The following is a 15,100-nucleotide window of genomic DNA, read 5'->3' on the forward strand; positions in this document are numbered from 1 at the left end:
GATTTTTGATCGATCGAATTTGTTCTTGATCGATCAATAATGCAATAAAAATTTAGGTTTGAATCTACCTGGCTCGATTGATGCTCGATTGATCGAATTTAATTTTCAACCGATCGAAGCTGATTTTCAACCGATCGAAATTCAGAAAGTGAGTGTTTTAAAAAGAAGTTTCTCATGTGTTCTTTCATACTTTTCAAAACTTTTCAACACTCTTTTCACTATTCTTCCTCGACAATCCAATCTAAGCCATTTTTGTTGTTTTCTACCTTAAATCTTTCAAGGTTTTTTGTCTTCAAGCTTGAGTAAGTCTCTTTTACCCCTTCTTTTTCATTAAAATCACATTTTTCATGCATTTCATTGAAAATTTTGAACCACCCATTTTTTTGGATTTGAGACAATTTCAGTTGTTTTTAATCAAAATAAATCAATGGGTTTTTGTTCTTAGATGAAATTAACATGATTCCCATGCATTAATTTGATTAATTTTGTGATTTGTGGAAAAATTAAAAATTCTAGGGCATGAAACTTTGTGAAATTGGGGATTTTGTTCAATTTGGATAAAATTGATGAAATTGACTTGTGTCATTGATTGATTATGTCATTATATGATGTTGTATAACTAGTGTAATGATTAATTGATCAATTGGTTTAATTTTTGTAATTGGGTTTTTCAAAATTTGGGGTTTTTGAACTAAAACTTTATGTTTAAGTAAATTGATGGTCATAAAGTAAAATTGAACAAATTTCAATGCATTAGAGCGTGCATCATATGTGCATTCATTTCATGCATCATATAGATTGTAATTTTCTATTTTTTTTTTTTTTTTTTTGTGATCTAACCCTCTCTAATGCAGTCTGCCCTTGGTTTTTTGTTTTCTTTCTTTGTTTTATGTTTCTATCTTTCCTTTCTAACCCTTAGCATCATGGTTAGAAAGACTAGAGCAAAGAAAACCACCACCCTCTCTACCCCAGCTTTTGAGAGTGATAGGTTTAGAACCGAGAAAAACCAAGAAACCTATGAGAAGCTTAACATCTTTAGGTCGTTCTGGGATGAGTGCAAGGTCATATTAGATGAGTTAGATCAAGAGATTCGTAGGAACTTTGAGCGTAGGGGCTGGTTGCCACTCTTAAATGTCGAGCATCCTCCTCCGGCTGCTTTGATTGGAGAGTTCCTTCAAAAGCTCAGTAGAATTTCTCTGTCACCATCTTTCAAAGCACCCAAAAGAACATGAAATTCCCAAAGAAAAATCTCTCATTTCACTTTACAATACAAATAAAAGACCTAATTTATCTGAACACACTATTCATCAAGAAGCATGCATCCTAACATCAAGTATGGTTGTCAAAGCATATTTACTTTGCAGACCTCAAAGGGAAGGCTTACGAATTAACGATTCTAAAAGGGAATATAGTGATCATCGAATTACATTTTCCTTCAAACCAAATATGCATTATTTTTTATTGGTATGATGTATTTTATTTATTTATTTTATAATTCATTATATTGGGGTGAAGGGATTTAAACCTTGATAACTCCATTGTAAACACCCAGAGATGTTTACCAAATGAAATATATATATATATATATATAGTTTTTGAGAAATCAACTTTAATAAGATACAAAAGTTTGTGTAAATAACCTACTGCTAAATTTCTTAACATCATATATTCAAGTTAGGCCAAAATACATAAATACCTCCATGAGATTTTAATTTTTTTTTTTTAATTTTAATTTTTTTTTTAGAATCAATTCTTCAAGTTTTATTAATCAACAGAAATACTATCAATAGTTACAAGTTGTTGCACATTACATGATAGATCAACTGACCAAATGTGTGGACAAGGTATACATTTTGCTGTTTTAGCCAATATGTTTGCCACAGTATTCCCCTGCCTTTTTACATTGGCAAAAATTGCTGATACAAAGTTCAGAGCTAGAGTTTTAACATCATCAATTAGATGACCAAAGGAGCTTAGGCATTTTAAAGCCGAATTAATTGCCTTAGTAATTGTCTCTGAGTCGCCTTCAAACACTACTTCACGTAGGCCTAGTTCCAAGGTGAAAACAACTACTAACTTGCAAGCCAAAGCCTTAACGTCTTCAACATTCATAGGGAGAGTAAACTTGTCTGAGAGTGCTCCACGAACCACACCAGCTCCATATCTGACCACAACACCCACCCTTACCTACCGAAAGTCATTGAAAACAACTCCATCATAATTAACTTTGAGTTGGGAATTTTGAGGTGGAGTCCAACGTATGACTTCTGAGTGTATGGGCTTGAGTTGCGGGTCTTCTTGGACAGATTTGAACTCGCAGAGCTGCTCACACATGTCTTGATACAACTTGTTGAGGGGAATTGAGGTGGACTGAAGCCTTTCTTGATTTCTTTTATTCCATATACTCTAGGCAAGGTGGGCAAATCTCTCAAACAAATTGTGGTCCTCTGAATTTGTGATACTTGTCATAGGCCCCTGAAATCCACAAAACGTGTTGCCAGCTGGTTCCTAAGGACAGGTTCTTCCCACCACACTTCCTTTAGCGCTTGGTAGCCCCAAAGGGCATGAAGTACATCTTCAATCTCCTCTTTACATCTATCACATGTTACACACCGTGTGACTTTCCTGTTGAACAAATTTCTTTTGGTAGGCAGTGACTCATAACAAGCTCTCCAAATGAAATGTTTAATTTTGTTTGGAACACCAAGGGACCAAATTTTTCTCCAACAAAAATTCTGTGCCAAGGGGTTTTATAGGCCTGAAGTGGCTGCTTCACGACTGCTTGACAACATTTTATAGGCACTTTCATGGTATATCTTCCTAATTTAGTTCCTGCCAAGATAAAGGTGTCAGGTACTCGGTTAACACTTAAAGAAATGCCGAGTATGATTTTGGTTTCATATGGGAGAAATTCTTGCGCTATCCGTTCTTCAATCCATCATGGTCCCTCTTCATCTATTAGAGCACATACCTTAGCATTATTAGGAATGTTTTTTTTTTTAGGTGAAATGATGTATTTTGTAGACAAACCAGGCAGCCACATGTCACCCCGAATCTGAACTTGTGAACCATCACCAATCTGCCAATATGCTCCCTTTTTAATGACATCATTTGCCCTAAGAATGCTCTGCCATGCACATGATCCCACTGATTTGACCCCACTGTCAAGGACTAAACAGTTTGGGAAGAATATTGCCTTGAAAACTTTATAGAACATGGAGTCAGTGTTATGTACTAGGCGCCATACCTGTTTGCCTAGGAGTGCAAGATTAAAATTTTCCAAATCTCTAAATCCCAACCCTCTATGGCTTTTTGGTTGACAAAGCTTTTTCCAAGCAATCCAATGTATTTTCCTTGAATTTCCCAAATACCCCCACCAGAATTTTCAAACCAAAGATTCTATATCCTTACATAAACTCTTGGGCAATTTAAAGCACCCCATAGTGAAAGTCGGCATGGCTTGGATAAATGATTTGATTAGGATTTCATAACCCACTTGGGATAGGATCTTTTCCTTCCATCCTTGTATTTTGTGCCAAACTCTTTCTCTAATGTAGCTAAAACTTTCTCTTTTTCCTCTACCCACAAACGATAGCAAACCCAAATATTTTTCATATTGAGTAGCCACTTCCAACCCCCCAACATGACCTTGATTTTATTTTTGTGGTTCCCTTCTATGTTTGAACCGAAGAACAATTAGGTTTTTTCACAGTTTATTTTTTGGCTTGATGCTTGCTCGTATTTTGTAAGAACGTCCATCACTGTTTGGCAATGTTCCTCATTTGCCCTACAAAAAAGCAAGCTATCATCCGTGAAAAACAGGTGGGTGATTTTTGGCCCTTCTTTTCAAATGGATACTCCATGCAGCTTTCCATTGTTTGCTGCCTATTGTAATAAAGAATGAAGACCTTCTGCACATAAGAGAAATAAGTAAGGTGATAAAGGGTCTCCTTGATGGACTCCCCTACTAGGTTGGATCAATCCATATGGCTCTTCATTCACCAAAATAGAAAAGGAAATAGTACGAATACAGCTTCCTACAAGTGTTCTGCATTTGTTGTCAAAACCCAACCTTTCCATGATTTTATCCAAAAAATTCCACTCAACTCTATCATATGCTTTACTCATATCAAGTTTTAAGGCCATGAACCCCATTTTACCTTTTCTTTTGTTTTTAGATGGTGGAGAGTTTCAAAGGCAATTAGAATATTATCAGTTATGAGTCGGTCTGACATGAATGCACTTTATGTTTTGGATACAAGTTTAGGAAGGATTTTTTTTAGGCGATTGGCTATGGTTTTGGAAATTATCTTGTACATTACATTGCAAAGACTAATGGGGTGAAATTCTTTTGGGGTTGAAGGTGATTTTTTTTAGGGAATAAGGGCAATAAAGGTGTGGTTTATATTTGGTGGCATGTTTCCGAAATTTAAAACCGATAGAGTTGCATCAATAACATTCGAACCAACAATATTCCAATAAGATTTATAAAAGAGTGGGGGCATACCATCTGGACCCAGGGCTGTTAATGGCTTCATCTTTTTGAGAGCTAGTTCCACTTCCATGGTCGTGAAAGGTTGAGAGAGCTCTGCATTCATTTCTGGTGTGATTTTCAGCTCAATTCCTTGGAGAATAGGATCGTGCTCAATAGTATTGGAGGCTTAAAACATGGTCTAGAAATAATCAACAAACTCCTTTCCAATTTTGTGCTCATCCTCCAATGTTTCCCTATTGTCTAGAACTAGCTTAGAGAAGTAATTCCTTCATTTCTTTGGTTTGCATGGTTGTGAAAATATCTTGTGTTGAGGTCACCCGCTTTCAACCATTCCACACGTGATCTCTGCTGCCACAAGCATTCTTCCTTAACCATCATATCATACACTTCAGCCTTCAGCGGTCTCAAAATCATGGTTTGCCCCATTCATTGATTGGAGTTCGGCCTTCTCAAGCATCTTCCTCTTTTGTTGCAGCAATCGTCGAATATTACCAAAGGAATTCTTGCTCCACTTTTGAAGTGACTCATGGCAAGCCTCCATTTTTTGCACAAATCTATTGGTTGGATTATTCACTAATTAACTCTCCCATGATTGTTTTATTACACCTTCACATCCTTCATCCTTCATCCAAACTACCTCAAATCTAAAGGGTCGTCTTTTCCTGTAAAATTGATCATTTTCATCATCAATACAAATCCACAGTGGACAATGATCTGAAAGTGAACCTGAGATGTGTTGGACACAGGTTGATGGGAACATTTGGATCAAGGAACTAGCGACCACTCCTCTGTCTAATCTAATCTAGGTGATTATTCCATCGAATTTATTATTACACCAAGTATACGGTGCACTCACAAAACCCAAGTCCCGAAAACCACAACAGTCAAGTGCCTCTCTAAAATCCTTCATTTGTCGCTCCTGTCATAATGCACCAACCATTTTTTCTTCAGCTTTGACAATCTCGTTAAAATCACCCATGCACAACCAAGGTAGATTCATTTTTAGACTCAAGTGTTTTAGTGGCGCCTAAGAGTGTTCCTGGTTGGCAGTAACAAGATTTCTATAAAAGCCCGTAATCCACCAGGCGTCATCCACTCTTGGGTTAACCATTGCATCTATGTGCAAAGGCAATGAGTCAAGTATGTTGATGTTGATCTCATTCTTTCAAAACAATGCTAGCCCGCCCCCTATATTATGTCAGGGAACAATGTGGACATTGTCTAGTTGAAGCTTAGACTAAAGTTTCTTGACAAAATCATCCTTTGCTTTAGTTTTCGTTAGAAAGACCATGGAGGGAGAGTGTTTCCTCACCAATTCGGTGAGTTCTTAAACTGCGCGTGGTCGTCCCAATCCACGACAGTTCCAACTGATGCAATTCATAGTGATCGGCGTGGTTGCCTAGCAGCCTCCACCATTTGACAAGCTTCAGGGATATCATCATAAGGCATGGACTGTCTCTTTCTTGGTCTACACACCTCCTCTGGAATTTGCACTCTCTTGTGCTCTGTTTTTATCATTTGCACATCACTAGGGTATTTTGTTTTATCACATGGAATTCGTACCCATGTATGTGGTTTGGCTAAAGTTGGCTTTTGAGGGGTTTTGGTCTTTGTATTGGGCCTAGCAATGATGGTCAACCCAAAAGGAGTTGGAGTTTTTTGGACTTGCAACATGGGCTAAAGAGCCAACTTGCACTCGATGTCACAGAAATCTTGTTTTAAATCCACATTCGCACCATTATTTGGTAATTTAATGCTAGATTTTGTAATGTGCACCTCTTTAGGAATTTCGGTGTGACCGTTAGGTGCCTTCAATTTTCGGTTTTCCTAAAAATTCTCCTCTAAATTATGAGCATTAATTGTCTCAATAAATACATTAGGATTAGCAAATTCGGGGGTGGCCATTGGAGGCTGGTGGTGGTTGTTGGACGGTGTTTCTGCTGGGAAGGTTGATGTGGCTTTCTGGTCGAGTTGTTTTGTTGGGGTTTGGAATGGTATTTTGGTTGGTTTAAGGTATCTCAGTCTAGATCCAAGGACAGTGATGGATGTTTTTCTGGTTTGGAGATCAACCTCTACTCTCATCCAATCGCTGTAATGTCGATTTGATTTTTTCAAAGAGCCCTAACTTCGTAACCATCGTTCACAATCTCTGTCATCATGAGAGACCAATCCACACCAACAACAAAAATTTAGGAGACACTCGTACATTAATACAGCACATCCAATGACTGAACCTTCAAACCAAAATTTTCAGACTCCGTTCAAAGGTTTTGAAATATCAATTCAAACCCAGACCCTTAGATAGTTTCCTTTTCCCCCATCGCTTTCCAATTTTGTCATAAGGATAGTGGTGCCCAACAAGCTTCCTATTTCATCTCGGGTTTCTGGGTTGAGGCAGTGTGTTGGGAGGTTACGAATTTGGATCCAAAAGGAAGCGTATTGAAAGGCTAATGTTGATATGGGGACATTTGCTACCACCCTCTCAAAAATAACCAAGTGCTTGTCATATGTCCACGATTTATGCTCAATTACCCTATCTAAGTCATACTCATCTTCAAAATGGAAGAACAAAATGTTTTCACCCATGTCCTTGATCTGAAAGTCCTTCTCTGATCTCCATAGTGGTCAAAAAGTGCGCGCAACTAATTCCACATTCACGATTCGCTTCATCAGGAACTTTGCTGCGAGGATGAAGTTTGCAGGCGCATCCTTCTTTGTGCATTCAATCCCGTTTTCTTCATCGTTGAGGAGGGAAAATTTTTCCCATAATCCCTCAAGAGATTCCATTGTGTGTGTTCTAGAGTTTGTGAGGGAGAGGCAAGTTGTGTTTAAAGGAAAACTGTTTTGGAGACCCTACCAGTTGCTGGGAACTAGAGGGAAACTAGGGAACCTGTACTATGACAGGGACAGAAAAGCTCCACTGGATTGTAGGACTAGAGAGAAAATCCTAGGACCACAGAGAGTGACCTTCAAGACCCTTTAGGAGATTTTTGGAAAAATTTTATTCTACCTCCATGAGATTTGGATTAGTTGCAAACTGATCTTTTGGGGTTTCAATTTTTCCTTATGGCTCATTAAAGTTTACATATTTGTAAAATTGACCTCTAGACTAACTTTTGTTTGCTCTTAGTGCTGGAAAAGAATTAACTAATTTGCATTAAATGAAACACACATAATAATAAAATACAATATAATGAATATGCTTTCTTTTTGTGAAGTTTTTTACATAATTACATTACAATTTTAATTAGTATTTAAATGAATAGCTTTTAATTTTTAAATTGGTCTCAAATATTATACATTCACATGATGTGTGTAAATATGTGTATCATAAACCCAACCCACCCCCCTTCCCCCCACGCACCAACTCAAATCCTTGCTCCGGCATTGCCTAGGTGTAGTGTTTCTAGCCATCACCGCCAAAGGATCAATGTCTGGAGATTGACGTCTTTGCTTAGACTCTTACAACTTTAAAAATTGAAATCTTCTCCTTGATGAGCAAAGCTTGGGTCTAGGGTCTCAAGTGATCAAAACTCATTACATAGAGCCAAAAGTGGACATTACAATTAGCAAAATCACAACTGATCAAGTCACTAGATCCAAGTGAAGTCCTTCCTTAATTTAACGAGGGATCGTGCAAAAGGGAATTCCAATTCGCATCCACTACTTCCACCCGACACTTCTTACCATATTGGCACAACTAATACATGAGAGTCCTCGTCTGCAGCACTTCCCAGGCACTTGAAATCAGCTCCTCACTCTAAAAAATGTGGACCCACTAAGCAGCTAGAATTGGAAATTTGTGGCCTATCTTTGATTGTAAAAGAGCAATACCACGAACATAAGAAATTTTAAAATATTTTCACAATAGCTGAGTTAACAAGTTTTTACTTGTTCTTATTTGGACTAATCACTAATATTATTTTTTTAAGCTGCCATTAGCAATTTGCCAGCTTAGCCGGGTATGAAACTTTTTATAAAATATTTTTATATCTACAAACTTTCTCTTGTAAAAGGATTTATTTAGTTAGAATATTAACTTACATGTTCCAGTTATTCACCTATATTTAGTAACCGACCCTTTTTCCACTTGCCAACCCAACTCAGTCAATATTCTTCAATTCAAAACAAGTCTTTTTTCTCTATTCTCTCTCCATTTCCCTCCAAAATGAGCAGAAGAGATGCACCCACCTCTCCCTCCAATGACAAGGATCAATCATCCAACATCCCCCAAGAATTCAATCAACCCATCCGGAGCAACACTGAAGCTTTGTATCTCATCGAGTCCACCCTTTCCCGGCCCCCGGACTCCGAGGCTGCCCGCGCCTCTGTACTCTCTAAATTAGCCGAATACGACCCTGAGTCAGTCCGTGAAGCCATTAGCTATGCACGCCAGAAAGTTTTCGTGGACGAAGAAAACATCACCGACCCTGTCGAAGGAGATGACTCGGACTTTCCCAAAGAGTATCAAATTGAAATCCTCAGAACCCTCAAAGCGCAAAGGGAGAATCTCATCTTTGATAAAAACATAAAGAATAAGATTCAAGAACTACAAGGCAGAAAGAAAGAGATTGAAAAGAGAGCTATTACAGCGAGGAAGAACTTCGAAACACCAGGCTATGATAAAAGAAAGCTCAAGAAACACGAGCTGAACGTTGTCGGCGCGGTAACTACACGAGTCAAGGCTTATTGGAAAGACTCCATGAGTATGGAGCTAAAGAAAGAGTTGTTGAGGATTCGAATCGAAGACCTTATACTGCATTTAGATAAGAATATTAAATCATCGAACCTCGTAGAAACGGTGATGGACACGGTGGAGTATGTGAAGGTTGCAAAGAAGTGGAAGTTTTCAATGTGTTGTTGTTGCGGCCTGAGGTTTTTCGATGCCAAATCAAATGTGGAGCATCTAAAGCGTGCCCATTTAGGGACTTTATCTAAGAAGTTACAATCCATCACGCAAGAAGTATTTGATTTGGACCACAACGCCACTGAATACGGCGAAAGGAGACCCGCCAGGAAAATAACGGAAGAAGATATGTCGAGAAGAGTGTTTGAGTTCTTGGATTATCTCAACAATTTATACGGGCTACAGAGTGTTTCAAACGATGAGGCTATAGGCGAGCCTTGTGTTGCAAATTATGAAAAGATTGTTTTCAATGAGGACTTCTCTTGTGTAGTCTTCGACAAGAGAATGTTGAGGGGAGAGCTTGTAGTGCCGAATGATGGAGCCGCTGTTACTTCCAGTTTTGTTGAAGAAATCAAATTAAATGATGAAGAAATCGTATCAAAAGATGCTATTGTGGATTGGTTATTGAAGGGTGGTACTAGTATTGGGGAGCAATTAAAGCAATGGGCAAATTTTAGAGAAATTAGTAAAAGTCAAGCGATGAAGTTTTTCAAGATCTATCGGGCTGAATTTCACCTGATACAGAGCATTTGTAAGAAAAAATTTGAGTGTTTGAGAGACATTATGCTGTGGCAGAATTTAGAAAGTATATGTGTTAAAGAAGATAAGAGAAGAGAAGAGTTTGCAGGGGACAAACCATTGAGTTACATGTCTCTCTTGTTAGAGAGACACAGGGAGATTAAGAGCACAAATGGTTATAATTTAAATTTTGAGTCAGATATGATATTTGATATTTTGGGAGAAGAACAAGTTGAGGACAATAAAATAAGATTGGTGATCACGAATCAGATTAATAAGATGGCTGAAAAGGTATGCTATAGCCAAATTAATGAACATGTGAAATTTTCCAAGTTGCTCATTGTAATATTAAATATGTTGCTTGATGAACTGTTATATTCCATAGGATGATAAAATCTCAGTTGTTTGTTGTTGCAGCTTTACAAATTTGATGCTATTCTCAGGATGGCTACCATTGCAATGCAGCAGACTGAGAAGAAAATCGAGTCAGTAACTGCTTATGACTACCGATCATATATGGTGCCCCTGCTGAAGTCATTCATGCGGGTTTGTGTTGGATTCTCTTTGCTGTTTTGTTGAAAGTTTTGAAAGTTTTTATAAAGTTACTTTCTTGCGTGTGTATGATTTTATGCTTTTGAAATAATATTTTCCTTTCATAGGCACGCCTGGAGGATATGGCTTACAAAGATGCTGAAGAGAAGTCTAAGGCTGCAACAGAAGCATTGTTGTCAGAACTTGATCTTAGTGACAAGAAGGGCCCTGACAAAGGAGTTGGTAGGGCAAGACAAAGACAGGGAAAATCCAAGGATAAAAAGAAGAAAAAGGATCACAGAAAGGCAAAGGAACCAAAGGTCTTAGTTATTGTTCTCTTTCTTTTTGATGGTAGTTGCAGTTGTCTAAAGCTCAAGGTGTAAATTCACAGGAATAAATACATAATGGGCAGGAACTAAAAGTGGTAAACGTGTAAAATATTAACATAAGATGACAAATTAAACAAATATACTTGAATTGAATGCTTAAGGCTTAAGATAAGGATGAACTAGAGTTAAAAGGCAAAACAAAACCGGAAGAGTGTAAAAGAAAGGGAATTTAAAGGAATCCAAGTAAGGAAAATGAGGATCAATTTTAGTAGAATAGTAGTATTTAAGGATTTGAACTCTGAAAGAGTAAGAAAGTGAGCAGTCTAATACATTTGAGATACAACAGACATTGATTGCAGGCACTTACTGAGAGATTGTCAGAACAGCTAGTCAATTGCACATCAAACTTTGCAGAGAAGTGTAACAACATTTAATATCATTTTTCATTAATAAGGAATGGAATAATTGGATATGACTAGTAAATTAAGAAACCAGAGACAAGAATGCAGCTAATATCATACCCTTTTGAAATAAAAAGAAAGAGAGATATAAGATCTGCAGAGAGTTCCTAGTTCCCACAAAATATAGAGAATCTATCATGCAAACTAATGTCTCCAAAAAATGCAATTTGCTTATTGTAGGCAATTGGATGTGGCAAGGAGCAGCAGGAAAATGTGGTGCAAATGTAAGTCTTTGTTTTTGTTCATACTTTCACATTTGCATGGACTAAAACACATGTAAATTTGTAGTCATATGTGAATAAAGGTCATTGTGTGTTCACCTGAGCTGTGCTTCAGTTTCTTTACAGCTGCACAAGGCAGAGATGATCCTCCTAATCCTGAGATTGTTGGTCCCATACCCATTGTTGAGTTGGAGCAAGAGGAATGGAAACTTACGCTTGAACAGGAGAGAGAGCAAAGAATGCTTGAAGAGCATTTGCAGTACCAGAGGCAGATTGAGAATCATGCCAAACAAAAGCACCTTGCTGTGCTAACTAAAGCTGGAAGCAGTGCAGGAAATATGGAAAAAAATTGCCTTAAGCGCATCAACTTTGATGACTTTAACTGGAAATATTTTTATCAAGCTCAGGGTGTCAAATCGGATGAGAAATGAAGCAAATTTGAAGAGTAGCACCCCAGAGAACTTATCTGACTACACCCAATTAGAAGTAATAAATTGTCTTTAATGAAACACCATCAATACTTGAAGAAAGGATCTTGATGCATGTGATTAATCTTAGTTGGAATTGTCCCCTTTCAATCTTAGTTTGCATCCTGTTCAGGGCTCTAACACCCTTGCAACTGGCAGCAGACACTAAAGAGAACCCTATAATGAAGGTCAGAAATTTATAATGACGTTAGCCATGGAGAAATAAAGTTGCAGAAGTCTCTTATCTTTGAATAATACTTCTATCTAAAAAAATTTATTTCTATTGAAAGTATGATATAGAAATATCACTTCCTCAGCCTTATCCTTAAGTTCCGTTTCCTCTTGATTCTAAAATAAATAAATAAAGGTTCCTATTGCTCTTGGTCATAACAATCTTTGCCATGTGCAGCAGGAAAGGAACTAAAGAACAACACAGATGAAAAAGACATAGAATTTAAAGTATGTAGAAATTGGGAGCACATAATGCCTCGAATTTACACAATTTACATTCGTTTTCCCAAACAAAAGAAAAAAGGTTCCAGAATGCAGGTATAATAGTATGAAGAAAAAACAAAGACTTGTGCTTGCTCCATAGTTCCCTGCTGCTACATCCATTAGGACATTTCAAGTGGTATAAGTTGACAATAGCTGACAACTTTCTGAAATTCGTGCAACCTTCATACAAAGGTTGCTCAGCATCTTTAAGTGAGTCATAACATTTTTTAGCATCTTCATTAGGTTCTTCTTCACAGTGTTGCCCATATGAACCTTCCCCAACTGTTTATTCCAGATCATTTGCATCATCAAATTCATCCATTAATCAACTATGCGCGAGGAACACTTCATGCATATATCATCACATTCACCGTTCAGATCTTCTACTCCTACTTCACTATTCGTAGCTCTACTAGATGTGGCAACAAATGTAGACTCCCCATGACAATACCAAGGATATAAACCTTAAATAAACTTGAAATTCAAAAAAAAAAAAAAAATTATAGCTACAAAAAAATATAAAATTTTGAATTAAAAAAAATAAAAAATAAAAAACAGAGAAAGAAATATTTAGTACTCATTATAATCTCAATGGTTTTTATTGTTCCTTTCCCCCTAATCAACCCTTTTTTTAATAGTCCCAAACCTTATTCCATCAACAAATCTATCACTTAACACGTAAAATAAAGCAAACAAGAAAAAAAAAAATGAAACATCCTAGTTTATTAATAATGACGTTAGCCATGGAGAAATAAAGTTGCAAAAGTCTCTTATCTTTGAATAATACTTCTATCTAAAAAAATTTATTTCTATTGAAGGTATGATATAGAAATATCACTTCCTCAGCCTTGTCCTTAAGTTCCTTTTCCTCTTGATTCTAAAATAAATAAATAAAGGTTCCTATTGCTCTTGGTCATAACAATCTTTGCCATGTGCAGCAGGAAAGGAACTAAAGAACAACACAGATGAAAAAACATAGAATTTGAAGTATGTAGAAATTTTTGGGAGCACATGATGCCTCGAAATTACACAATTTACATTCGTTTTCCCAAACAAAAGAAAAAAGGTTCCAGAATGTAGGTATAATAGTATGAAGAAAAACAAAGACTTGTGCTTGCTCCATAGTTCCCTGCTGCTCCTCACTACCTCCAGTTGCCTATAGTTCCCTGCTGCTACATCCATTACCGTATTTCAAGGGGTATAAGTTGACAATAGCTGACAACTTTCTGAAATTCATGCAACCTTCATACAAAGGTTGCTCAGCATCTTTGATTAAGTCGTAACATTTTTTAGCATCTTCATTAGGTTCTTCTTCACCGTGTTGCACATATGAACCTTCCCCAACTGTTTATTCCAGATCATTTGCATCATCAAATTCATCCATTAATCAACCATGCGCGGGGAACACTTCATGCGTATATCATCACATTCACCGTTCAGATCTTCTACTCCTACTTCACTATTCGTAGCTCTACTAGATGTGGCAACAAATGTAGACTCCCCATGACAATACCAAGGATCATAACCGAGACAAATTCCATTGGTCACTAATTGGTCATGCACAACTCTTGGTTCAAATAAATATACATTCGAACATCTTTTACATGGACATGGAATTTTCCCATCACTAGATTTACTTTTTGTAGCAAACTGGATAAAATCCTTAACCCCTTGTATGTACTCTCGTGAGAACCTTTTTTTATTCATCCAACTCTTGTCCATCTGAATTTACAGTAAATTAAATTAAATCTACAACATGCCACTGTAAAAATAAACACAACTATCATTGCAATTTTCATTCTCACCTTCTTTTACTTAATAGGAAGATGGCCCTTTCCTATTAAGTGTAATGATATATTACATCATGTCATAGTGGACAAACATTATACTCCATCTAAGCCACCCACTTGCTCCAATTCAAACAACCCCACAACTATATCTCAAATCAAACAAAAGGATTCATTATTATGATATAGTACAACATACACATCAAGCAACAAATGATCAAAAAACACAAAAAACCAAGAAACACTCCCAATATTATAATAAACCACCCTTATACTCCCATCTCCATGCAAACCACTTGCTTGCTCCAATTTAGATAACCACCCATGTTCATCATACCATATATATCACAAAGTATTTGTAATCATACTATTACGTATAAGATCCAATTTTTTTTTTTTTTTTTTTGACAAACCTTAGTAAAACACTTACTTGATTGAAGAAGCTAACAGTTAAGCTTGTCAATTAGTTTCCTCCTGCAATGCCAATATAGAACACAAGAATCACAAATCTTTATAATATCTAGATTAGATTCAAGTACTTCAAAGATAACTATATATATATATATATATTTAAAGTATAAAAACATGAAACAAAAGGGAAAGACTCTCTCACCTTCTTCAATCCCAAAATCAATATCATGCTAATCCTCAAAGAAGAAAAAAAGAATAAAATAAGGGGCGAAATATGAGAATATATAACAAGTTTTGCCCCCTCAAAGATGAAGATTATTATTCCAGACACCGAATGGACAGTACACAAAAGATAGATCCAATGGCACTACTACAACGCATGACAACTATAAACTTCAAAACAATCCGCATATAATAGATAGATCCAATACATCTAACAATGATGTGTGCATGCAATGATGAATAGAATAAAGGCAGA

Source organism: Quercus suber, unplaced genomic scaffold (genome assembly GCF_002906115.3).
Source record: "Quercus suber isolate HL8 unplaced genomic scaffold, Cork oak 2.0 scaffold_382, whole genome shotgun sequence".
Classification (NCBI taxonomy): domain Eukaryota; kingdom Viridiplantae; phylum Streptophyta; class Magnoliopsida; order Fagales; family Fagaceae; genus Quercus; species Quercus suber.